The following is a 26,342-nucleotide window of genomic DNA, read 5'->3' as shown; positions in this document are numbered from 1 at the left end:
AAAAATAAAACAACCTTAATGAAATTTCTTGACTGCTTAGGTTTTTTCCAAGGAATCTTAAATTCCTTTTTTTTCTCTCAATTTTATAAGCAGGCAGCTACAAAATTAATATTAGCAAGCACTGTCTCATTAGATAGATATGTAAGATTGGTATGTACTTTACTGATTATCTAGTCCTCAATTATTAACTACATTACTTCAGACAAATTACTTAATTCTTCCTAGATACAGCCTCCTCATTCATGAAATGGGGGTGAGAATAGTACCAAATTCAGATAGTTGTTGTGAAGTTTAAGTGAGCATGCAGATGGAAAACACAAAACACAGTGTGTAATACAGAGTAGATACTCAGCATAAGCTTTGAGTAATACATCACTATACAGCATGTCTCTACTTACTACATAATGTTATTGTCTATACATTGAATTATATATTATATATAATTATATAGTTGTACTCTTTCCTATTATATACAGACACTAAAAGTCAGAGACATTTATTCACTTTTCTTTTTTTTTTTCTGAGATGGAGTCTCACTCTGTCGCCCAGGCTGGAGTGCAATGGTGCATTCTCAGCTCACTGCCACCTCTGCCTCTCAGGTTCAAGTGATTCTCATGCCTCAGCCTCCTGAGTAGCTGGGATTACAGGTGTGTGCCACTAGGCCCAGCTAATTTTTGTATTTTTAGTAGAGATGGGTTTCACCATGTTGGCCAGGCTGGTCTTGAACTCCTGACCTCAAGTGATCCACCCACCTAGGCCTCCCAAAGTGCTGGGATTACAGGTGTGAGCCACTGCGCCCAGCCGAGATTTGTTCACTTTTCTGAGGTAACTCTGTTGTATTTAAAAGAAATGGTTGCATACATTGAAAGTGAGTATAGGAGGAAATAAATCTGGACTCTTGAGATGAAGTTAAGGAATCATCATTGTTTGATGTTAGTCTTCTAATCCATTGAAAAATCTTTCTATGAAAAGTGTTTTCAGAAATGGAGTAGAGACCAATAAAGCTATGGTGCTACAGCTTTTTTGATTTCCTCTTGCTATCTTAAAAGGATGAGTAATTCAATCCAGTTTAACGAGTATTGGCTACTGCGTATTTTTCAGTATCATAAACGCTGTGTTTTGCAAGTTTTTTTTTTTTAACTCAGTAAATTATTTCGATGGAATATTAAGTTGTCAAAAATGTTCTTTAATTGAACCTAGCAAATCTTTATTGAGTACTCCTTGTATATTGAAAAGGGGTGTACAAAAATTAATGATAAGTAGTCTTAATAGCAGGCAACTAATTATAATACAATACGATTGGTGCTGCTATGGAAGGAAATGCTGTAGAATTTTGTTTGTTTACATATACTTGAAAATAAAAATGCTTGAGGAATAAATGCTTGAGGCAATAAAAATGGAAGAAGAAAACATGTATTACAGGAAAGAGCAATGAACAATGGCACCATGGTTTAAATGTACATGATGTTGGGGGAATGACTAAAATATGTAGGGTATACGTGAGCATGGTCAAAAGCTGGCTAGAGACAGGCTGATGATGGATCTTTAGTGCTATAGACTTCATTATGAACAGTATCAGTAGCTCAGTGAGGTTTATAAAGTAATGACAAGATTAACTTTGTTTTTAATGATCTACTTGAGACACCGGAAGGTAATCAAGTAGAAAAAAAGAACAATTCTTGGCCCCTCTTTAGTAGGTATGTTCTAAAAATGACAGCTAATTTGAATACTAACTTCTCAAAAATACAGATAGGAAGACAAATCTTCTAAAGACCAAATCCACCTTTACTCAACTTAATGGCTTTGTATCAGCTGTACTATGACCCGCTCTCATTCTCTTGGACGATGGGGAGATGAACACATTGGTAATGAAATACCAATGAGGACCATCAGTCCTCAACCACATCCCTATTTTAAAACTGAATTTGCACAAGAGCTTTTTGAAAGGCCTGTCAGTGCTGCACTGTCGCCTCTGTCGCACTTCTCTGTGGGAGCTGACACTTTGCTTGTACTTCATCAGGCTGGACCACCTGTTGAGAGCCAGATTGGTAAGGGAAATGCATCTCACTGTGGGAAAGGACAGGAGATGTATTATTTAAATACAATTTATTTTACAGCAACTTTAAAAATCTGATATACAATTGTTTCAGAGAGGAGGAAGTATCTTGTTGTACCTTAGCTCTTTGTGTTTGGTAATACTTAAGACTTTAATTGCTTTTCTAATTTTTAAAACTTGTTTGCTGTTTTGCCTTGCTTTACACCTTTACACATACTCTTTTACTTCTACCTTAGATGACTGATAACTGTCTTTTCTTTTTCTTCTTCTTCCTTTTTTTTTTTTATACAAAAGTGTGTAATTAAGGAAATGCCAACCCTCATTCGTGCTGGGTGTGGTAGAGGAAGTTAGAAAACAGCTTAGAGGTTGTTAAAGGATTCTCTAGATTGAATCAAAACCTCAGCTATACAAATTCTAGAGTAAAAGATGAGGAGGCTGTGTTTACACATAAAGCAATTCAATACCTTCTTTTGTCTGTTTTTTGAATCTTTAATCCATTTAGCCAAATAATTGATTTTTGTCTTAAAAATAAAATAGACTATCTAAATAGCAAATTTTTGTTGGTTGGAGCTATTTGTTGGTTAATTCAACCAAAAAGATCAATCAGGTTATCTGTTTAGAAACAGTAAAATAAAACTGATACCTGAAAAGTAATAATTTCTTCATATCAAAAGAGAAAGTAAAAGTTAAGAAATTGTTTGGTGTGTTCAGAATACATCAATATTTGCCAGTCAATGGTATGCTGGATCCGTAACTACCAGCTCGGGAAAGCCAATTGTTACATTTTCAGGAATTTTGCAAGGAATTTGAAATCACCACTGTAGGAGTATTATACCTTGGAAATAGGCAAACACTAAAACCCAGTGCTTTCATCTTTCACAGAGCCTGTTAAACATTTGCCAGCTTAGCCCTGAGGAAGGCTTACACCTGTGTTCATTATGGTTTTTATGAAGTTTGATCAAATAATATTTGAAGCATGGATGTATTTGGAATTAGTATCTCCCTTCCCATGTCTTTTCTCCATTCTAATTTTCTCTCCTTTTAGTAGTAAAGGGGACTGTTTTGTAAGTGCTCCTAAAAAATAAAAGTAATCACTAAATGACTAAGGAATAGAAAATGAAGTTTCTGAAGAAACAGAAATAAAATGTTCAGAGGAAACGTTGCTATGTTCTTTTAGGTGTTTATTTTTCAAGAATTTGGGTAGTGCTGATGAGCTATGGTTAATATTCACAATAGGAGAAAAAGGTCTTAAATTAAAAAAAAATAAGTTGAATATGACTGAAGGAAACGATATCTTCACTATTATGGGAACAGTTTAGGCCAACAGAGAATAGTTTAAGAACAGGTAACTATTTTTCTTGGATATTTAGCCAACAATTGGTCTAAAGATGATGCCATTTTTTTTCTCTGATTGCTAAGGAAAAAGTAGTAAACTAGTAAGTATGAAAACGACAGAAATGTATAAAGGAGAAAAATATTCACCCATAGTCCCACCATCTAGAGATGGCCACTGTTTAAAAACTGCTGTCCTCTCTTCTACAATTTCCCATATACATACATAGGTACGTGTTCTTACAAATTTGAGTCATTCTCTACATATAGCTTTTAACATCAACTCAATGTCAATTTTTCTGGCATTACATATTCTTCTAAAACATGATACTTAATGGCCTCAGAAGAGTCCGGTGATATGTTATATAATTTGCTCAATCATTCCCCATCTAGTGGGTATTAAGGTTGTTTCTACTTTAAGCTTTTTTTGTTGTTGTTATAAATAATGCTGGGATAAAGAAAAGGCTAGGAGCCCTTCTTTGATTAGTTGCTAAGAGGCCTGACATATAAGATTTAACTGTCCTTCACAGAGATGATACATTCTTGTGAAGGGTGTGAGACTGCCTGTGATTCCACACCCATGGCCATACCATACCATATATATACTGTTCAGGAGGCAAAAACAAAAAACAGCAACAAAAAACCAATCTACCATAATCCAGAGGATTTTTTTAATACAGTGAAATCAAATATTTAAAAAGATTCTCCCCAAGTATTTGTATTTATAACTTCCAAACAACAGGATTTATTAAAAAGCCAATATATTTAAACATAGTTTTTGGTCTTCCCTGCCTCTAAAATATATTGCTTATATAGCCTATGAGTATTTTTACAGTTCATTATGCAGAGTAACTAGGTTTTAAAATTCTGTGAGCACCATAACAGGATATTTAGAGAAATGTTATATGCTTTTCTTCAAATACAAGCCACTTTTAAAATGCCACACACATTCTTTGTGAAGTACGCGTGAAGCATTTTTAATGAATTCTATCATTTGGTTCCATTCATTTTCCTAAATATCTTATTATGGTGATTATATAATTTGTGTTTGTGTCTGTGTGTGTAAAATCAGATAATAGCATGTAATACTAAAATTGGACTGGACTGGGAGTCAGGGAATATTTTTGTGTATTGAATTCAATATATGTATCATTATCAAATTGCCAATAAAATGTAAATAGTATTACTTATCACTAAGAAATCTCTCAGGACTATCATGAAATGTTTTTCTGGGATTTGAAGTCATAGAAGGAAAGAACTATAACATAACTATTAAAATTAATATTTTAAAGAATGGGGAGTTTATCTTTTTCTTCACTTGTTTTTAAATGGTCTATTTATATCGCTTGACAATTGGAACAGTGTAAACTTTATCACTATCTGTTTAATAATTATTCCATTAAAGTTGAGTTGGACAAGAGAAAATGTCACTTCACTGTGGAAATAGCAAGTAACTACCTTTTGAATATGTAAATTCTTACCTTTAAGCGGCTTTTTTTTTTGAAGCAAACAAGTAGGTTAGGGATAGCCAACTGCTTCTCCAGTAAACTATTCTACTGTTTGAAATGCTTGTCAAAAGTGTCAGAATAACAGTTCTAAAATAAAGAATCTTGCTATATACAGAAAGTCATAAAAGATCTGGTCCTATAACTTTTGCCTGAGGGTTCTCCTTAGGGGCAGCAATATTTCCCAAAGTGATCATATGATTAGCTCAGTGCTAAATACTATTTGCTTACATTTTATATATGTTGTTTCTGATTTTATATATTTGTTGGTTAATGGAAAGGTCCAAGCACTGAAAGCTAATTCAAATCACTGTTCACACTTCATAAAATGATAATCACACATGTTTGCTAATCTTTATTAGACAAATTTGAAATAGTAATGTTAAAAAAAAATAGCATCATTACTATCCAGCCCATAGGTTTCCGCATGTTCTCAAGTCACTGTGTTTCATTGTCAATGGAGTTGACAATGTGATAGAGAAGGTGATACAGGCAGGGTTACCACAATTTATAAAGAATCACAACCAGAAAAGGGCACAGCAGGATAGCAGTTCTACCGTGTCCTTGAAACTAGTTCGGTGTAGCTAATCACTTTTTGTCAGTCTCTAATCTGCTTCCATCTGAGATAATTCTAGTCTAGTAGGTTCTTAAAGTGCTGCTTTCAGTATAAATTTGAATAGCATACTACGATAGATTGCCTCCAAAAATGTCTGCAAGCATATCTCTCAACTTGCAGGTCTTTTGCAATGGGCTTCTGCTACTCTTCTCTTCAGTAGGTAGAACCTCTTTCTTCTCCCCCTGAACTTGGCTTGCCCCATGACTTACTTTAACCAATAGAATGTGGTGAAAGTGACAATGTGTGGCTTCTGAGGCAAGGCTTTTCCACCTCACATAGCTTTTGCTTGCACACTTTTGGAATGCTCCTTCTTTATTATCTTAAAACTGTCATGCTATGGGAAAGTCCAAGTTAACCTTGTGGAAATGTTTTGTGGAGGAAAGGGCAAGTTCCCTGGTTGAGCAGCCCAGCCATGCCCAGTCTGTTCTCAAATATCTACCAGCCAAAGCAGTCACGTGAGTGACCCCAGGGGACACCAGTAGTATAATCGCCTCACCAACCCATAGAATTAAGGGAAATATTAAATCATTGTTTTAAGCCACAAAGTATTGAGGTAGTTTGTTACACAACAATAAATAGTGGGAACATGCATCCTAACATAGCAGTATCTTGCATAGCAGGAAAACAAAAGCATTTTTAAAGCTAACAGTTTTATTAACTTCGTTGGTTGTTTCGTCTAGGTTTATGACTTACATATGGTACAGGATTTTCCTGTGTAACCAGGAGTGCAGTCACAACTTCCAGTTTTTTTTGTTGTTGTTGTTGTTGTTGCACTGACCTCCATTTTCACAGGATGCAGAGGAGAACCAGCACTCTGGTCCCTAGAGGCCATCTGGGCGGACTTACAAAACAAAAAGAGAGAGAAAGAAAGAAACTTGTAAGAAGTCTCAAAATGGTCCGAGATTTCTACTGTTGCCTAACCAAGCTGGAAAAGTGTGTGTGTGTGTGTGTGTGTGTAAAAATGTGTGTGTGTCTGACAGAGCTGTAATGAAAGAAATATCCTAGTAGCCTCCAAGGATTTATAACACTTCCAAAAGTATTCCCTGAAGAAATCAACATGATGCTATATCTTGTCACTTTGAAAACACAGATACAGAGGTTGGCTTTTTGCTGAAAATGTGGATTTTCAGACAGTAACAATGGAAGCAATTTTGATATATATCTTTAGCAGCAGTTGCACAGAACAAAAACTGAAAATGAGATGTGATTTGTAAAGGAAGCTCAGGAGGCGTGGCACTCAGGAAGTTGCCCTCAAATGGTTGCCTAAATCCTGTTCTCCCAGACTTTGCTTCTTTTGTGAGCTAAAATAATCACACCAGAGGTTTACAAACTGTGTTCTTTATGAGAGTGTACAATGCATAAGGTGGGAGAAGAGAAAGAGTGATCTGCTTTGTTGACTGTTCTTTGAACTAGCAAAGGACAGGTGATGCTGCAGGGACCACCGAGGGCTCAATGAGAGATTTCCATGTGTGTTCTTCCATAGAAACCACTGGAATTAGAAACCCGGTGGAAAGCATTTTTTTTTTTTTAATCCAAGGAAAACGGTGGAACTTTCTTAAAAATATAACACTTATGAAAAGTTACATCAAATCGAGTTGGGCTGTGAACTATCTTCTTGTCCTGGCAGTGTCTCTGAATAACAGAATTACAATATTTTCTGGGATAATCATACCCGATCTGTTGACTACTAACTCTGTTAAGCACTTCATGTAAAGTAGCTCATATTTCCAAAAGATAACCCTATGGCATAAGCAAATTTATTTCCATTTTATATGAGAAACAGAGGCTCCCACAAATTAAGTGACTTACTCTATATCACAAAGCTTGAAACCAGATCTTCTGGCCTCTGAAACTGGTGATCTCAGCCACTACACCCAAATTTACTCTACAATACTAGGTACTCAGCATCTTTCAGGCCAATTAATCTGCTCTTAAAGATTCACCAGAGTTCAAAATTTGAAGTTCATCTGATGTGAAACTCTTCTTAAAAAAAAAATCTGTCTTTCTTATCATGATCCAGGGGTTGTATAGTGTCAAGGGGTCAGCTGGACCAGAGTCCTCTATATTCTGAGGTCTGCCAGTAGTGGGCGTGCAAAATACTCTAGGCTACAAACTACTCTAAACAAGGCAAAGACACCAGCTGCTTTACTTTTTTTTTTTTTTCTTTCTTTCTTTTTTTTTTTTTTTGCTATTTCACAGGTTAGTTGTAGAAACCATTTCTTCTGTTCTTAGAAGTCATTACTGATAAGCTAAATAAGGCCTGGTGCTGATTGCGGAGAATACTGTTCATTAGTGCCATTGAAACAATTTCCAGTCTTTAATTAACTATTCATCTGCAATCTAGACACAGGTTTGGAGTTAAGATTTTTAAAGATATGTCTGTCTCTAGGAGCACTTGGGCTACTTCACTCTTTTAAAAAAGAGAAAGAAAAACAACAGGCCTGATTTTCATCATGCACAACTCTTGGAGAGCTCTTTTTGCCTTGATTTCAACTGCCAATCATAGCAACCACATTCACCTGCTGCAGTCTGATTCATAATTTCATTTTGTGGTTAGACAAAAATATCAGAATTGGACAAAGTTATCTGATTGAAAAATAATATGTTTTCCAGAGATCATGGTGACCTCTCTATTTTGCTAATTTACATATACTTTCAACTCATTTTCCTTCACAGTGGGAATCTCAGAAGCATTTTCCAATAAAGCATATTCAGCAGCTGCTTTAAGAAAATGTTATCAGAATAAATTAAGTTTATCCAGGTTTGTTATATGCCATTGTCTCCTCATACATTGACTTCCAGGGCATGACTTCTCCAGGGGGAAAATGAATAAGGGGCTGACTCTGGGCTTAAAAATCAGTTGAAGCAGGAAGATGTTAGAAATTGGCATGGGACCTACTCTCATACCACATTAAACTTGTTAGTGTCATGTTAGGCTTCGATTTCCCCAACTTCCTTTCCCTAATGCCTAGAAAGTCACAACCCAGCTACCTAAGTAACCTCTGTCCATGAAATCTAGATGGACATCACTGCTCACCCTCTCCAGTTCTATAACCACTAGACAACCTGGAACAGAGAAACTGCCCTGTCCATTCAGCTCCAGAAAAGCCCTGCAGACTCTCTGAAGATGGCATTGCAAGGAGAAAATGAGGATACATGAGTGTCAAAGACCATTTTCAATCCTAGTGCCTGCCTCTATAAGTGGCCCCAACGAGATGATGGTTTCCTTTCGAACCTATTATTTCCTTCTGATTTTACACAAGGTTGTACTAAAGTGAAAAAATGCTGTGATATTTTCCTCTGAAATATAGTAATAAGTGCTTATTGCAAAATACATAATACAATAAAAATGTATAAAGAATAAAAATGCACATCTATGTATTAAGAAAATATTTATTGAGCAATATCTGTATATCACGACTGTTTCAGGAGTTTGGGGATACTTGGTTGAACAAAATTTTTAGATACCCTTCACTCTTGGGGTTCTGATTATAGCAGGAAAAGACAGGCAATAAATATTTGACATCATAATTAGAGTATGTGCTGTATTAGAAAATGATAAGCACTATAGAAAAAGAAAAAAGTTGGGAAACTTGCAAGTTACAGTTTTAAGTAGGGTAGTACTGATAAAGTTCAGTAACAAAGTAACACGAGACTTTTTGAAATGTGAAAGAGCTACTTAGGTACCTAGCAAAGAGCACCCCATGCATGCATAAGCCAGAGACAGTCAATACTGGCATCTTGGAATACCTTTTTCCAAATGGCATATGCATCTACACACACACACATATATATCTATATATGTTACTTGTAATTGTAATTGTAGTATACAATAACTTTTATATTTATACAAAATGTAGGCTGGGTGCAGTGGTTCAGGCCTGTAATCCCAGCACTTTGGGAGGCCGAGGCGGGTGGATCACGAGGTCAGGAGATCGAGACCATCCTGGCTAACACGGTGAAACCCGTCTCTACTAAACATGCAAAAAAATTTAGCCAGGTATGGTGGTGGACGCCTGTAGTCCTAGCTACTCGGGAGGCTGAGGTAGGAGAATGGCACAAACCTGGGAGGTGGAGCTTGCAGTGAGCCGAGATTGTGCCATTGGACTCCAGCCTGGGTGTCAGAGTGAGACACCATCTCAAAAAAAAAAAAAAAAAAAAAAAAGAAAAAGAAAACAAAAGTAATACCTACAAATTTGAAAAAACAAAACACCAATAACCATATTAAAACTTTTCAAAGTTTTTCTATGGTTAAGCATTAGCATCTTTGAATTACATTTGTTTGAATGATCAATCCTTAGATATAAATAAAACAATTCTAATTCTGGAAGTTAGTAGTGCCTTGGGTTGATTAGTTCAGTTCAAAGAAGTGGTTGCCCAGCTTTAATCTTTCTGGATATAATTATCTGCAGTGTGATCTTTCTTCCCTTGCTCAAGCTAACAAGGGGACAGGAAGCAGCAGAGGCTAAGAAGACTGCATTAAATAACTTTATTGCCCTATGTCTTAGTTTCCTCACCTGCAAATAGGGGATTAATAGAGCTTACCCATCTTCTGAGGGCACTGGTGGATTAATTAATTAATAATCATATGATGCTGAACAAAGTCTGAGGATTATTATTAGAGAAGAAAAAAACTCTATCATCAGAGCATACCTTTCTGGCATCTGTTGCCTTGGTAACCAGATTTGCAGGTGCAACTACCATTTTTGGCACTGCATTCCAGGGTATTCTTCTCCACACACTGACATTCTGAAGTGCAGCCAGATCCATAGGCACCCTTGGGACAGTGTGCAAGCAAATTGAGGCAAAGCGGTCACCTGAAAACCACGCTTTGTTTATTTTAAATTGTTAGTGCATAGGCATGTAGTTCTGTGGGGCCTGATTATGGGGAAAACAAGAGGATCATCCTGACTGCCAAAAAAAATAAGGAAAGAAATGTCTTTTAAATCAGGCAATTCATTTGCTTTTTGGCAACTGGACATGAACAGTGAAGCCTGAACTACTTAAAAGGCTTTGGTGCTTCCGGGAGAGAAATTGCTTCTCAATGTGCTCCATTGGTGCCTATAGTTAATATTCTCCAAAGAAAGCTAAGGCCTGCCAGGCCCCATATTCATCCTGCTGCAGCATGGAAATGATGGACAAGCACTTAGGAGAAGGCTGGCCGTTATTTTCATTCCCTTCCATTCTATGGTAATCGCAAATAATTTTACGTTGTGTAGATAACACAAAGCTTTCATGGTGACAGCAGCGTTATCCTGGCCACACCTTTGGCAAATGGTACTTGCCTTCCTTTCATTATTTTCTCTATGTTATTGAGTGTTATGGATGGAAGGCAGCACAGGAATTCTAATACGAAAAAGTCGCACCTTTGCATTCAGGAAAACATATCCATAGTTTTCTCTTTAAGAAGTGTTATAGCAATTCAATTCCTTTTCTGAAATATCCCTCTGACATTTTTTTCTCCCCTATTACAGATGTCCAAGTGACATATCGAGTAAAAAATCCTTCAAGTTGGCCTCCAGGCTCAAGGTAATCACATTGTGTGCCCACATAGGCTTTGCTGTAGAAAGCTGCCTAGAGAGAACACTTGACTTTCCAGTGGATGGAAAGAGACATTGGTAGAGATTATTCAAAGTGGTGGTTAGGATGCCACCATGTAGGACCATCCTAGTCCCAGTTGCCAGGGATAGTACAGAGTTACCTCTAAAGTTAACAGAGTCCTTTTCAGGTTTCCCAATGTAGATAACAAATTATATGATCCTCTATTTCCTTTTCTATGGCTTCCAAGTTTTGGATCCTTTCCTAAACCCACCAGGTCCCAGGGTCTCTCAGGCCATTGCCTGCCTTAATGTAGGCCTCTTCTTGCTCATTCCTAAATCCTCACTCAGGATTGTCCTTCACGCCCTATTCTTTCTGGTTCGGCACATAGAATTATGGTTCAGAAGACAACACAGACACAGAGAAATGCTTAAATGTGACCATTTGTATATCAAGAACATCTCATTACTGGAGTATATTTGGAAATAAGGAAAAGTGAAAGAAGTAATCTCTTACACAGTGCCCATGCAGGGTTTGTAAGGCATTGAAATGTGTCCACCAAAAATTCATATGTTGAAGTTCTAACCTTTCAGTACTTCAGAATGTAAATTTATTTGAAATGGAATCATTGCAGACATAAGTAGTTAAGATGAAGTCATACTGGAATAGGATGGCCTCTAATTCAATATGACTACTGTCCTTACAAATAGGGAGTATTTGTATGCAGAGACATGTACCATATGAAGATTGAAGTTATGTTGCCACAAGCCAAGGAACTACCAGAAACCAGGAGAGAGGCCTGGAACAGATCAGTCCCTAGCACCTTCAGGGAGTTGTGGACACCTTGATCTTGGATGTCTAGCTTACAGAACTACAAGGCAATAAATTTCTGTTGTTTAAACCATTCAGTTTGTGGTACTTTGTTATGGCGGGACTAAAAAAGAATATATAGAGTTGCAAGCTCAAGTTCCTGAAGTCCAGGAAAGTGACATTAATCAATAAATCTTCAAGTCCAAGCAATAAGGGAGTCGCAAAGAACTAGAATGTATCTGTTTTTCCTAAAGATAGTCATATTCAAAATGCTAACTACCACCACCAACAGCACAACAAACATATTTGTTGAATTTTTTCCTGTGCCTCAACTCCTCACAGCATGCAAATGAATAAATATCTACTATGCCAATATTATTAAACCCTAAAAACTTCAACCGGATGTTTCTGAAAAGTTAGCCCTTTACGTTTTTGACCAGATCAATAATGATTCAATTATTTTTGCCATAATATCTGAAGTAACCTTTTTACATATTCTAAAGTTAATACTAAAAGTAGGATGTGTCTTGTTACACTACAGGAACAATAATACAAATATTATCTTTTTTTCTAGGTCAGTCTTCTTCTCTTGGCATATCCTAGGAGGTACATAACATTCTGGAACATACCATCTGCACCTCTATTGCTCATGGTTTCCCACACCTTTCCCCTTCTCTTCTATGTTGCTTGTCTAAGCCTAATGTTTCCTCTGCTCCAGGTTCAGTGTTCTATTATGACTTCACTGACTCTCTTATTGGTATATTTATAATTTATCTTTCCTATGGATATGGCTTTTATAAAATAGACAAGAATCATGGACATTCACTAAAAATAAAACATAAGACTCTAAAAGGTGTCTGTTATTAAGAGATGGCTATGGTATTAAGTCGTTCTACGGTTAGAATGTTTTTGTCCTCCCAAAATTCATATGTTAAAATCCTAACTCCCAGGGCTATGGTATTAGCAGTGATTAAGTGATTATGTCATGAAGGTAGGGCTTTCATGAATAAAATTAGTGCTCTTAAAAGAGACCCCAGAGAACTGCCTTGCCCCTTCCACCATGCATGAGAACACAGTGAAAAGATGCCATCTAAGAACCAACAAGTAAGCCCTCCCCAGATACCAAATCCGGTGTCTTGATTTTAGTCTTCCCAGTCTCCAGAACTGTGAGAAACAAGTATTTGTTGATTATGTACAACCTGGCTTATGGCATTCTGTTGTAGCAGCCCAAATGGACTAAAATACTGAAGTTCAATCAGGAAAGATTTTCAGAGGCATTAGTCTGTCAACAAAAAGAGAAGAGGATGTGAAATAGGTAGAGGATCAGGGTGAAGATTGTTTCAGGCTCATAGATACTTGCACATAGCATCAAGGTGGGATGGAGAACATTCAGAATTATCCCACTGGGAGAAATTCCAAAAGTTACTGCTGGGTTCAAGTATTTGTTAGTGATTGTGTTTTCTTGTATCCTTTGAAAAATGTGATTAATAGTCAAAATGCAAAATTAGAAATCTTAGAGAATAATACTGCTTCACCCTGGAACAGAGAAATAAAAGAAATTTGTTCTGGCCCGAGGTATTCAACTTTGGTAAAGTATCAAACATCTATTTAAACAGACTATTAACAATCCACTCCCATTAACTAAGGTAAATATTAACCAGATGTAAAACAAAATTAGAAATATTTTTCTTTCATTTATCAAAATCTAGATTCTATAATTCAAAGAGGCTAAATGCTATAACATATTTGTCATATATGTAAAACTATAAAAAACATTTTTTACTGTCTTCCTTTGTGTGACAGTAGTCTCTGCACTTTTCTGTGCTTTCATGCTTTACGCACAGAGCAAATTAATTGCCTGCAAGTTACGCAGATGACAAAACCACCCATAGCACCCTGGCTCACACATATGGGTGCCACACATCCTGTGGCAACGGCCATTGTTGGCACAGTTACAGTTCCTTTTGCAGTTCTTCCCAAAGAACCCTTTTGGCCATCCTGGAGGGTGAGAGGACAAATGAAGAAAATATTAACCCACATGAAAAACTTGCTAGAGTTATTGTTATAGGAAGTCAGGACATTGAGAAGGTGAAACGTTTCCAATCTGGTTGAAGTGAAGCTAGAGAGATCTTTTTAAAACCACCAAGATGATTCTGTATCCTCTGCCTAAAATCCTACAATGACTCCTCATTGCTGTCAGGTCAAAAATACCAAACTTAATAAGACTGGGGCGCCTGAGCTTGCTGACCTCATGTTGCACTACCCTCTCCCTGTCTGCCTGTGCTCCGCTGGCCTCTGCAGGTTTCATAGTGCATCCCATGCCTTCCCGCTGCCTCTTAATCAGGAAAGCCCTTTCCCCATTCTTTCCGTGTTTTATCTCTCCACATTTTGAAGGCTTTTGCTTAAATGTCCCTTCTCCGTAAGTCTCTCTCCCAGGCTCATACAGTCTGCGTTGTCCTCATGGTCTCACCTCCAACCACATATTAATATTTAACTTGTAATCCCTACCAGTATTTGTAATTTACGGTTGCCTTGAACAAAATCGCAAGTTCCACATGGAAGCATAAGAATATATATTTTTTTCTTTTTTGCTATCATATCATAATGTCTGGTGCCATTCCTGGCAACCACTTAATGTATTTTTTAAATAAATAAATGAACATTGCTCACAAAGATAAGTAACTGAAATGCCAGCAGGAACCTTACTGCATCTCAGAAACTGAAGTAAACTTGGTTTCCAACTCCGCAATTCCATCAACTGTGAGAAGCTAATAAACTCCTCATGATTTCTGGCAATCCCTAGAGACTTACATCCTCATTGACTCTGTGCCTTCAGCTTTTGTGCCTGTACAAACAGGTTCTTTTTTTGTGCTTTATTAACCCATGTAGGAATTGTGGCCTCTTCACTGGTTTACACACACACACACACACACACACACCACACACACACACAATCTATGCACAGTACTCATTGGTATTTTGTGAGTTTTTTTTTTATCTATCATCTCTTTTTCTCCTTTTCTCTCTACCTCCTCCCCTTTTCTTCTCTAATTTTCATCTGTCTTCCTCCCTGGTTTCCCCAAGGAGCTCCATTGTTCTTCATTTTGTTATGCAGAGAAAATAACTTCTCCTAAGCTCCTACATCTAAACCTGTATACATAAATGTAAGTTTTTGCTCGGTAGAAGAAAAAGGCTTTCTCTGTAAGAGGATTCATCCTGCTTAGATCACAGTTGGAGATTTAAGTATCACTTATTTTGTTGTTACACATGTCATTGTGTAATAACAAATTGTACTCTTTTATAGAGAGAGAGACACAGCTTTCACAGCCTTTTACTTCTTCAGAAAAAGGCCATTTTGAAAAATACACATGCAACTTTCACTTAGTTTATTTCCCATTAGAAACCCCAAGAACTTAAAGAGTTATCTTACTGACTGGCACCAGACATTCCTTCCGTCTTCACAAGTTTTCCCATGAACCCCTGGGGGGTTCTGGTACTGCCCAGTCAGAAGATCACAGGTGCCTGCATTCTAACAATTACAGATGCTGCCACATTCTTTTCCATTGGTCTCTGGGGAACAAGCTATGAAGAAAATAGAGAAGATGAACAAGTACTGGAACATATGTTTTCTGATACAAATGGAGGGAAAAAATAGCTTGCCCTTCTATCAGGATAGATACCAAGTAATTAAAAACTCAGTAGCTTACAGACCCAGGAAAAACTTCTGGCTTGTTCCTAGATTGTATAGCATAATCACTCCCATGGGATTACTGATACAGCTAGTTAAAATAATGATGATTGAAGAAATTGCTAACAAGCTTCAAATGCAAAATTTATCTCATTTCTTAAACTCTAACCCTCACACTTTAAAAGCTACCCAGACATCTTTGCTGTACAATTCTAACCAACCCTAAGGAGAAACAAATTGCGTCTTCTATTTTGAAAACTGAGGGAAAATGCTTTTAAAATATCATGTATTTTTAACCAGGAATGAACGCAGCTAAGGTTCTCATGGAGGTCCCAAGGTAGTTTGCATTGTCAAAGATAAGATAAAGTCAGGGAAACAACAGTTTTCATTAGTTTGTTGGTAGTTTTGTTCTTAGTGCTCTATAAAAACGATAAATTGGGAAAAATGTCAGTGACCATATTTTAATGTAAGCAAATGTAGCTTACATCAAAATAATTTCAGTAATCATTGTAATTGAAATTTTGTCATAATAGGCAAAAAGTTATAAAATTACATTTATAAAATCTGTTCCATTCACCCCCTGTTCCCATTTCAGATGGCAATATGGAACTTGGCTTCTTATTCACCCTTTTCTTTGCTTTCAAGCCATAGGCTGCTATGAAAGGGAAAAAAGGAAAGAATAAAACAAAAAAGACTAGCAACAAACATTTGTTGTGGCCTATATTATTAATTCACATTTTGTTAGCGTTTGCATTTTAATAGTAACTACAGAAGGGGCAATTTTAAAAAACTGACCTGTAAAATGAAGCTAAGGAAGTTTAAATGGCTTGCACAGTGTCTGGATTATGGCAAGTCGTCAATATAGATAAACCAACACTATAATTTGACACTCCCTCACAAAGTAAATGGCGGTTATCATATAGTCTATAGATTTGCCAAATACTTCATTAGATCAAACAGTGCAGAGATTCTGGGGAAGAAAAATGTAAAACAAACACGTCCCAAACCATAGCTGGATGATGTAAAAAAAAAGTCATACATCTCTCCTCCCATGTTTTAGTCTACTCATTTGTCATACGAAAAATACTCCTATCTTTCCTTTCCATCAGATAGAGTCTCTCAATAATAAATGATTTCGATATGAAATCTTTCATAAGAAATCGGGTTCTAAAAATGTGCTTTTAAAATTAAATAATATGTGGTCATTTTGAAATTGTTTCAATATAATTATTTGAAGAAACCTCTAAGAAATCAAAGTAGATATTTTCATTATAGACTAATAAATATACTGGGCTAGAAGATCTACTCAATGGGAAAACTGACTTCAAGATCCCTGTTGAAAGTTCTTTTTTCATTTCTTTTGCTGCATTTGAAAAGCTGGCAATCTTAAAAATGTAGCCAATGAGTAACTGGTGTCTTCTGCTTATTGTAGTTTAAAGGGATTTATTTTTATTATTATTGTTTTTTGTAGAGACTAGGTCTTGCTATGTTGCCTAGACTGGTCTCAAACTTCTGGCCTCAAGTAATCTTCCTGCCTCAGCCTCTCAGAGTGTTGAGATTACAGACATGAGCCAGTACCCTTGGCCAATAGGGATTTTAAAGAAAATATTCCCACTCCCTCTTTTTGTTAAAAAAAAAAAAAAAATGAGCAATTGTTTCTTATTTCTCCAAAATGGATTGTTCTGCTTTCATTTTTGTAGAAGACCTAAGAGAAGGTTAGAGAGAAAGTGCAAAGAAGATAGAAGTTCTGCTTTCAGGGGTAGACTCCCCTTTATCACAACATGTAAACATTTAAGAGATCCCCAAGGTTTTCTAAAGCCAAAGAAGATGTCATCTCATTTTTATTTTATCAGCAAGCTCATTTTCAATATTTTAATATTAATTTTATATCAGAGATATTTCATTCTTATGTGTTGGAGATATATTTTTTCATGATTTTATTTTTTAAATTTATTGCTGTTTAAAATACTTTTTAGTTTTTAATTGTTTATTTTATTCTTATTTGAGATATATTTTTTAGGTTTTTTTTATTATGTTAGGGATCAAATACTGGGAGATGCATACTTGCCAATAAAACTTACAATATAAGGTAAATATTGACTTACTAGTAGTCATATAATAATATTTATTTGATCCCAATTTTATATACTTGAGTGTGTCAAGTTGCAGGTCAATATAGCTGGGAGTTTCAACACCAAGTTTTATACATGTGCTCATTCATGCACTGGATGCTTCCAGTATGGAGAAATTCACAATGAATAAGCATGAATAGGACCTGGCCAGTGAGCTCTTGGTCTAGTAAAGAAGATAGAAAATGAACATAGTGAACTGTAATCCAATGTGGAGAGAGAGAAATTTTTTAATCCACTCAAAACATAAATAGCTGTGTTATTCTGAGGCCATTAAGTAAAGCTTCATGCAATAGGCAGCAATAGGCTTTAAGGATGACAGTTTAGCAAAAGGCGCAAAGATGAAAGTGCAGCACATTAAGTAGTGAGTGGTTCAGTTTGCTGGAAATAATAGGTTAGGTGATGAGTTATGACTAGGACAAAACGCCAAAAAGATTTTTGAGAGTCTGATGGTCACCAGTGACTGGGTAAGATGTGTACACTTTATATGAAGGGAAAGGGACAAAATTTTTGAGCAGCAGAGAAACATGATCAGAGGGATGCGTGAAGAAGATCCTCAAAACCCTAACTAGTAATCTTGGTTAAACCATTTCACTATGTTATGACTCAAGTTTTGCTTCTATATCATATAATAGTAACAACAGCTGTGTTCTTTCCACATGTAGAGAGTTCAAAAGAAAATCTGTTCATATCATCTTCCAAGACAATCACAAAGACTAAGACAAAACATTTATATAAATAGAACTCATAAGATGAATTTAAAAAGAGAAAGAAGAAACAAAGATAGTCAATACATTTTATCACTCGGAAGTTTGAACTCCTGAAAGCATACCTTCATTTAAAATATGGAGGAAAGGAATTTTGGGCAGAATCATTTTTAAATCTTTGAACTTACTCATGAGAGACTTGTATTAAAAAAAAAAAAAGTCATTGACTGTGTTAACGTATTTTTAAAAAGAAAAAGAACAAAAAAATACAAAAAACCAAGCAGCAAACAGTCAAGCAAGTCTATTTAAATTGCACTTTGTAGCACAAATCCTTTCCTTTTTCCTTCATTGGGAATAGCTTGTCAGGGCCTAATGATTTATTTAAATGGAGGGATTTTTATAGGCCTAGAATATTAGGATCCTTTATTAACTTTTACATTCCATGGATAAACGAGAGACAGCATGTCAAGTTTCCTAGGGAACACAAAATCTCCTTTTTAAATCACATATTCAGTTTAAAACTTAAGCGCTTCATAAGCATTATTTATGTCCAAGAAATATATTGTCTTCTTGTCCTTATCAGTTGCTTACTTTATTAAAATATTTTGGGGAGAACATATGTAAAGGAGTGGTTTGGGGTGCTTACCCAATTCTCAGGATGCCACTTACTTTCATTACAAAGAATGCCATCCCAACCTGCTGGGCAGGAGCATTCACTCTTTCCTTCCTGGCTCTTTCCTCCATTCATGCAGTCCTTGCAGCTCAAGCTTCAATTGTGTCCAAAGATGTGATCTAAACAGATTGTAATGTGATACCATCTTAGTTTGCCCATAATCATCTACGTAACTAAAAATCAAAATAAAACTAATTTCCTAAAAAAAGAAAAGATCCTTGAGCATAGTTCCTAAAGAATCTTTAAAAAGGACAACAGCAAGATACAGCTTTTAAAATAAAGCTTATTTTACTTTTTCCAATTATTACATTGGAATATTGTCCCTAAGAATACTTAGAATCTTTCGGAATTTCTTTTTTAAAAAAGAAATTATCATTGATTTGAGAACAAAAAACATAATCTATGTTCCTGAAATTTTGATGATTTTTCTTTCAGGATTTTTTAAGTATAGTTTTGTTTTCTGAGTAAATCTTTTTATTAAAATTTAATATGTAGAGAAGTACACAAATCTAAACTGCATGCTTCAGACTTCTTTTCACATTGTAAATAACTCATGTAAATGCCACCCAGATCAAGATACGTAATATTACTAGCAATCCAAAATCTCAAAGGTGACTTGATAATTTTCAATCATTAATTTCATAAATTAAGCACTGTGGTGATCTCTATCACCACAGATTATTTTCCCTTTTTTTGAACTTTTTACAGGTAGAATTGTAAAGTGTATACCCTTTGGTGTCAAGCTTCTTTCATTCAATACAATGTATGTGAGATTCATACACATTGTATATGCAAGAGTTTATTTTTTATGGTTATAGAGTATTCCACTATATTAATGTACCACAATGTATTTATTTATCCATTCTGTTTTTGAGGGACATTATCATATCGAATAAAGGTGGAGAGATGTGTATTCAGTTGTTTAAGGCTCATTCCATTTTAACTTTTGTCCTTGTTTCTAGGGTAGGCACTTTAAGATGCCCTAATTGAAAACTTGGCATTTTTACCAAGGCCTTTCTACTTTGGTAGGCCTGAGCTCCATGTTCTGCCTCCCCATCATCATGAAACTGCTGATAAATGTGCTTCACTCTTCAAACTCTTAGCAGCTATCTTTCAGATTCCTGGCACAACCCATTAATTGGCAAATGGCATGAGGAGAAAAGCATCTGAGACCATCCTACTTGTTTGGTCTTCTCTTCCTTGCAGATCTTGGCCACTCAAGTTCTGACTGCTGTTGTTGCTGTCCCCAACTATTTCTCTTCTGACTTTGATTAGCCAAAACATCAGAAGTTTAATTAAGAAACATTAAAGTACTTCTATTTTTATATAGAGACATTTATTGATATTATTATGATTTAACTGCTGCATAAAAATATTTCTCCTATTTTTCTGAATACATTCTAAAGCAATCATCACGCTTTGATATTGTTAAAATACAATAAATAGAGAACAAAAAGAACAGCTCTGTTTTACAAACAAAAAAAAAAGAAGAAGTGGACTGGCTGCAAACAGTTACTTTTGATAGAGATTTACTTTGATCAGAAGTAGATGCTTGAGCTCTGTTGTTTAGATGTATAAGAAAACCTGCTCATATTTTGAAGATTTTTTGGTCCATTTGACCATATTAAACAATTAGTTCTCCGCATTTTAAAACCTAGAAAGGAACTACATTTTAGGGCTAGTTAAGGTAAATTTTAACTATCTAAAGTGATTTCTGGTGAGATTTTAATAGAAGAATTAAAATATCTCAATTTTTCTCCTCATTATGCTAATTTAAAGATATTTTTCCGCTCCATTTTCCTGTATTAACTTCAAGAACACCCCTCCGCACTGCACCCTCAGTTCTACAAGTACCTACACCGCACTCCTTTACTGTACAAAAGGAAATAAAAAAGACAAAAGATGATGGATTTCATAGAAAGTTCTGAAGAAGTGACTTTGGCCCTACTTTTCTTGCAAATTTCATATTAAAACATATGATAGCATTAAATATTGATAGTAAAATTGTCTACAAAAATGTAGCAAGTTATCTAAAAATAAAAGTGAGTATAATAAGGTAAATTCTTTTACACACCAAATTTGTGCAAAGCAGTCAGTTCTCTACAATTATCTTTTTCCTCTTCCTCCTCATCTTCTTCATCTTTGTAGGTGGGAGGCAGAAAGGTAGCAACATAATGAAGCTGTTGAGGAGGGCTCTTGAATAGAAGACCTGGAAACCTCACAACTTCTCATTCCTCTTCTTCTTCCTCTAGCTCATCATCATCTAAAGCTAAGGCCATAGAAGAAAACGTGAGGTTTCAACCTGGTTAAAAGAAGGAAATACTGTGCAAAGGTTGATAGAGGAATGAGAGAGTTTGAACTAGACAGCCAAGGCAGGGGGTGACAGAAAGGTAAAATGCTTTGAGATGGCCATTTCAAAAGTCTATTGCAAATGAAGGTGAGAAGCTGCCAGCACAAAGTTAAAACTGTAGCAGAGAGAACAAAAGAAAATAAGGAAAGATCTTAGTCTGTGAAGACAGAAAGGGGAAGGCAGGTTGAGTTAAGAAATATGTGGCCTCCATTGCTCCAGAAGAACAAGATGAAGGTGGAAGTAGTTTAGACAATATATTAATACAATAAAATTCTTCAGTGACCCACAGGTGCAAGTTTTTCTGTCATTTCCAATTCTGTAACCTTCTTCACAACTACATTCGTATGTTCTTACAGAATTAATGTAGTTGGTCACAGACTATACTGACATCCAGACACTCATCCACATCTAAGAAAATTTAAACAGTATCTGCTTTTAGGCATTGAGAGATATGATATATTTTATGAAATAACAGACATATTTGTGTTCCTCTTGTGACCTTTATTAAACAATAACAACGTACTGCCACATAGAGAGCAAGCATAGCCCCCTAAATTCTTTCTCAAGTACACTCGGCCAATTATTTTTGCTTCACTCATTTTCAAATTTATTGTACTTTATCTACACAGACAAGGTATTTCTGAGACCTTGTTTGTAAGGTTTAGATGAAAAACTTAAATTCAGGCCGGGCGCCGTGGCTCAAGCCTGTAATCCCAGAACTTTGGGAGGCCGAGGCGGGCGGATCACAAGGTCAGGAGATTGAGACCATCCTGGCTAACACGGTGAAACTCCGTCTCCACTAAAAAATACAAAAAATTAGCCTGGCGTGGTAGCGGGTGCCTGTAGTCCTGGCTGCTCCGGAGGCTGAGGCAGGAGAATGGCGTGAACCCGGGAGGCGGAGCTTGCAGTGAGCTGAGAACGCGCTACTGCACTCCAGCCTGGGCGACAGAGCGAGACTCCATCTCAAAAATAAATAAATAAATAAATAAATAAATAAATAAATAAATTCATTCAATGGTCTCAGGCTGTGTACCCTTTTGTAGAATGTTCATTCACTCTCGAATTATTCAACATACATGATAGAAAACTTATTCTAGGTGTAAGTCAGTAAAAGCTTTTTGGACAATTTTATGGAAGAAAGAATTTTAGGCCTTGATTGCATCAAGAAAAGGTGCAATCAAAAGAAATTTAGGCCTTGACTCACTGGTTTATGACTAAGTCTGAGTCGAGACTTTGGTCAATATGTTCGCAATACTATAAGTTCATGTATGAGCTTCTAAGCTTTACCTCAGATTGTTGATGCCTTTTCCATTTGCATGTGTGTATGCAAGTATGTATGTTCATGCTATGCAATCATCTCTTGGCTCATTCTGCTTAAGAGCAGATGGTACATGAAATTTTAAAAGTGTTTTTGGCTCTGTTAATTGAATGTAATGTGGTAAATGGCAATATACTCTACTGTGTTTAGTATATATAGATATCATAGTTGTGTGTTCATTGCTGTTATCTTCATTGCAAGGCTGGGGAACTTGGCTATCTATCACCTTTGACAGAATTCTGAAATGTGTTTCTTTAAGCAAAGAAAAACTAATTTCTCGGAGGCATTACAGTCTTATGTAATTTGATTGTTATTGAAATAGATATCAATCTTCTAATCTTTGATTTTAAGAAAAATATGGTTCAAAATAATGGTAACAATAATATAAAATGAAAATTTAAAGATTAAACAGTTAAGGTAAACTTTTAAAGTAAATTACAGCAATGGTTACATGAGCTATTCCTAATTGTATAAACAAAGTCAACAAACTCTACTCACTAAATTCAAAGTCTTATATAAAAAAAAATACAAGCAAAAAATCACCTGAAAGGTAAGTGAACTAATTTTAACATGCAAGTTAAGAAATTGTAAATGACTCATTTTAAAACTTACATTAGTTATATTAATATTAGATATGTAAGGGATTCTGGTACAGATTTGGACTGTGGCTTGTGAACTGATGGTCCTTTTGCTCTTTAACTAAAAAAAACAAAACAAACAAACAAACAAACAAAAACTCATTCAAAATGTCTTCCAGTAACCAACTTTCTTATTCCAGTCAAGTTTGCCATAGGTGGTTCCTTTGGCAGTGTGCCTTCCAGAATCTCTCATTTGCCTTTAATATATATTAAATTGTGTGAAAGGGATTATGGATCAATAAATATGATAATAATAGTAGCTACTTTTAGTTGATAATTTTTCTATGTCAGCCACTGCACTAGGCACTTTACATTTATTATTTTCCTTAATTTCCCCACTAATCTTATTATTGTCATCACTTTACTGATGAGGAGCTAAGGTTCACATTGGAACTGATCTAAAAGCCTTCCTGACATCTGCATTCGTAGCCTCCTAAATAGCTGATGCAGAGCTGGTCACAGCAGGCTTCTCCATTCTCACATTCATCAAGATCTGAAGGGGAAAAGAACACTGCTGTTATTGCAGAGACAGGAATTTAACGATCCTATAGAAGCACTGATAAGCTACACTTCTAAATTAAAACCGTTTTTCTAATCATTTTCTATTTCTCAGGCCATGTAATATAAACAGCGAAGAAACCTTAACACAAAAATAAGGAGACCCACTTTTGGTTTATGTTTCTTCATGCTTCGTCTATGCCTGTTATTTATTTTAAAAGAATGTAAATCATCTCCAAATGCATCTATAGGCATAGGAAAAGTGATCTCTGCTATTTTTCCAGTTTAAACAGTAATTGGACTGAATAAACAGAGAAGTTGAAGAACAAAAAAACAGCCTAAGAATAAAGAGCCAAAAAATTCCATTTAGTGAACATTTGACAGCTGCAAAGAGGAGACAGTCTTAGACTCCACAACATGTTTGTTCTTCCAGAACTTCAGATCAAAGAGTATTCACAAGCAAATGTTCCCAACTGCCTGACTGGGAAGGCAAGTGGTAACTACAGTTCTGAGAGAGGGGAGAAGATTTATTTTAAGTATTATGTTTTAAATTATAGACCATTTCAGAGCATTTGTTTGAATATTTAGATTATACTGTGACTGGGATGAGTGAGGTCTGGGGTTTTTTATTCCATCTGTGACATCATTACCCTGTTATGATGAAATGTCCTGTTAGGTGAGCAGTTTTCTAAGTAAGGATCTTTAAGCCTTCTTTAGCACTGTTATTTCAGAATTCTACAATCCTGAATGCTTCTTATTAAGATATAACTGCCCTGGGGAAAATAGAAACGCACCAGAAGATGTCAAATTGTAAGTTTTCAGCCAAAGGATAACCTATTTAACCTGAGTTTTGAGGCGATCATTTCCAACATAATTGGCCAAGGAAGTAGCAACGGACACTTTGCCCCTGCTTTCCTTAGGCTGAACACCTGGGAATTACTTGGTCAGGGTATTCTTGGCTCTAGGCCTTGGTTCAATTCAAACTCCTCTGTTTGTTGAGCTATTAAGGTGAGTGGCCTGTCAGTGCTGAGTTTACAAAATCCTATTGTTCCATAACTACATAAGCAGCCACAGATAAAAAGGGTCAGTGTCTCAATTAACCCTGGAAAGGGTATCAACTCAAGAAAATGAAGACAAGAGAAAGAAAGGAAACAAAATACAATCAGTCAATCAAGGTGAAAGGTCACCATAAAATATCTAAAGGGAGGTCATTTAGACATAAAACATTTTTTTCCCACAAAATGTCAAAAGCAGAGCTACTCACAAAATTATAAATGAATTTTTTCCTTTTTAATATTAAACCTCCCTTTTATTAATCCTTTTGATTAAATAGTATGATGTAGAGAATAAAAAACTTATTAAAAAATTCATTTTCAAGGCTGGGCATGATGGTTCATGCTTATAATCCCAGCAATTTGGGAGACTGAGGTGGGAGGATCGCTTGAGCCTAGAAGTTCGAGGTTGCAGTGAGCAGTGATTTCACTACCTGCACTCCAGCCTGGGTGACAGGACGAGACCCTGTTTCAAAAAACAAACAAACAAACAACAGCTATTAATTTCTAAAGACCAATTATTCACTAGTGTAAAGGTAATTATTCATTTGGAATGTACATATACACATTTTACTTATTTGTCTGAGAACAGATTAATGTCACAGCTGCTTCACAAAAAACAGTCATGCATGAAGGAAATCAAAGGATTTTCTTTTTATCTTATATTAGTATCAACTTTGAAAAAATATATATGAGAATCTACAAAAATTGTGAAAATAAGTCAGCCAGTCAGCACATAGATAATTAAACCTATCCAAAGGCAAAAACTTATTAGGGCTAAAACCTAGAGATGTGTTAATACAATTTGAAAGATAGGTATATAAAATGCAAGTGTCTTACTAGCAATGAAGTCACTAAATTTAACATTAGCCAGTTATTAGAAAATATTTATTATTTCTAACCTTATTCAGTGACTATGTATAGGGAAGAGATACAGAAGATCAAGTTTTTCACTTTTGATGCTTTTCTGAAATCAGAGCTGAAATATTTCTGTGTTTTGCCTGGCTGCAATTGGTCCTCTACTTTTGATTAAGACTAAATTTTTATGTATGGATTAACTATGGTACAATGGTAAAATATTTGGCATATTGGCCAATTTAGGAAAAATATGATCATTAGAGAGAAAGACAATTAGAAGAGAAAGTTAAGCAAAACAAAAGAAAATGAAAGATTAAAGAATATTGAGGAAATATTAAGCATAACAAACAAAAACAAGCAAATAAGGAATCATAATTCCTCAATGATGACAAATCACTGCTTTAGGAACTTGGAAGTATTTTCAGAATCAGGACACATAGTAACGCAGGTTAATACTTGCTATTTCTATTTATAGAGCCAAGCAAAGATCTAACAAAATAAAATTTAAAAGGAAATTTAGAAAACAGATGATGTTAACAGTGGAAATGGCAAGACATTTTAAGAAAGGCTTGTG

At 35.7% G+C, this 26,342-nt stretch overlaps 1 long non-coding RNA gene across 2 annotated transcripts in view; it reads left to right on the top strand.

The window, feature by feature from the left end:
• Positions 1–1,955: 1,955 nt before the first annotated feature.
• LOC117083695 overlaps positions 1,956–26,342 on the top strand; it is a 35,176-nt gene continuing 10,789 nt past the window's right edge. Inside the window, exons 1-3 of one of the 2 annotated variants that reach the window (XR_004437178.1) lie at positions 1,956–2,048; positions 10,984–11,038; positions 11,758–12,069. This is a non-coding gene — a long non-coding RNA (uncharacterized LOC117083695). Of the gene's footprint in view, positions 2,049–10,983; positions 11,039–11,757; positions 12,070–26,342 lie in introns of those variants that run through there. The other variant, XR_004437177.1, reaches the window with a different exon arrangement.

This window comes from Trachypithecus francoisi, unplaced genomic scaffold, assembly GCF_009764315.1.
Source record: "Trachypithecus francoisi isolate TF-2019V2 unplaced genomic scaffold, Tfra_2.0 Lachesis_group0, whole genome shotgun sequence".
NCBI classification, from domain to species: Eukaryota; Metazoa; Chordata; class Mammalia; order Primates; family Cercopithecidae; genus Trachypithecus; species Trachypithecus francoisi.
Note: the sequence above shows the minus strand (reverse complement) of the source record. Positions and strands in the feature narration are given on the sequence as shown.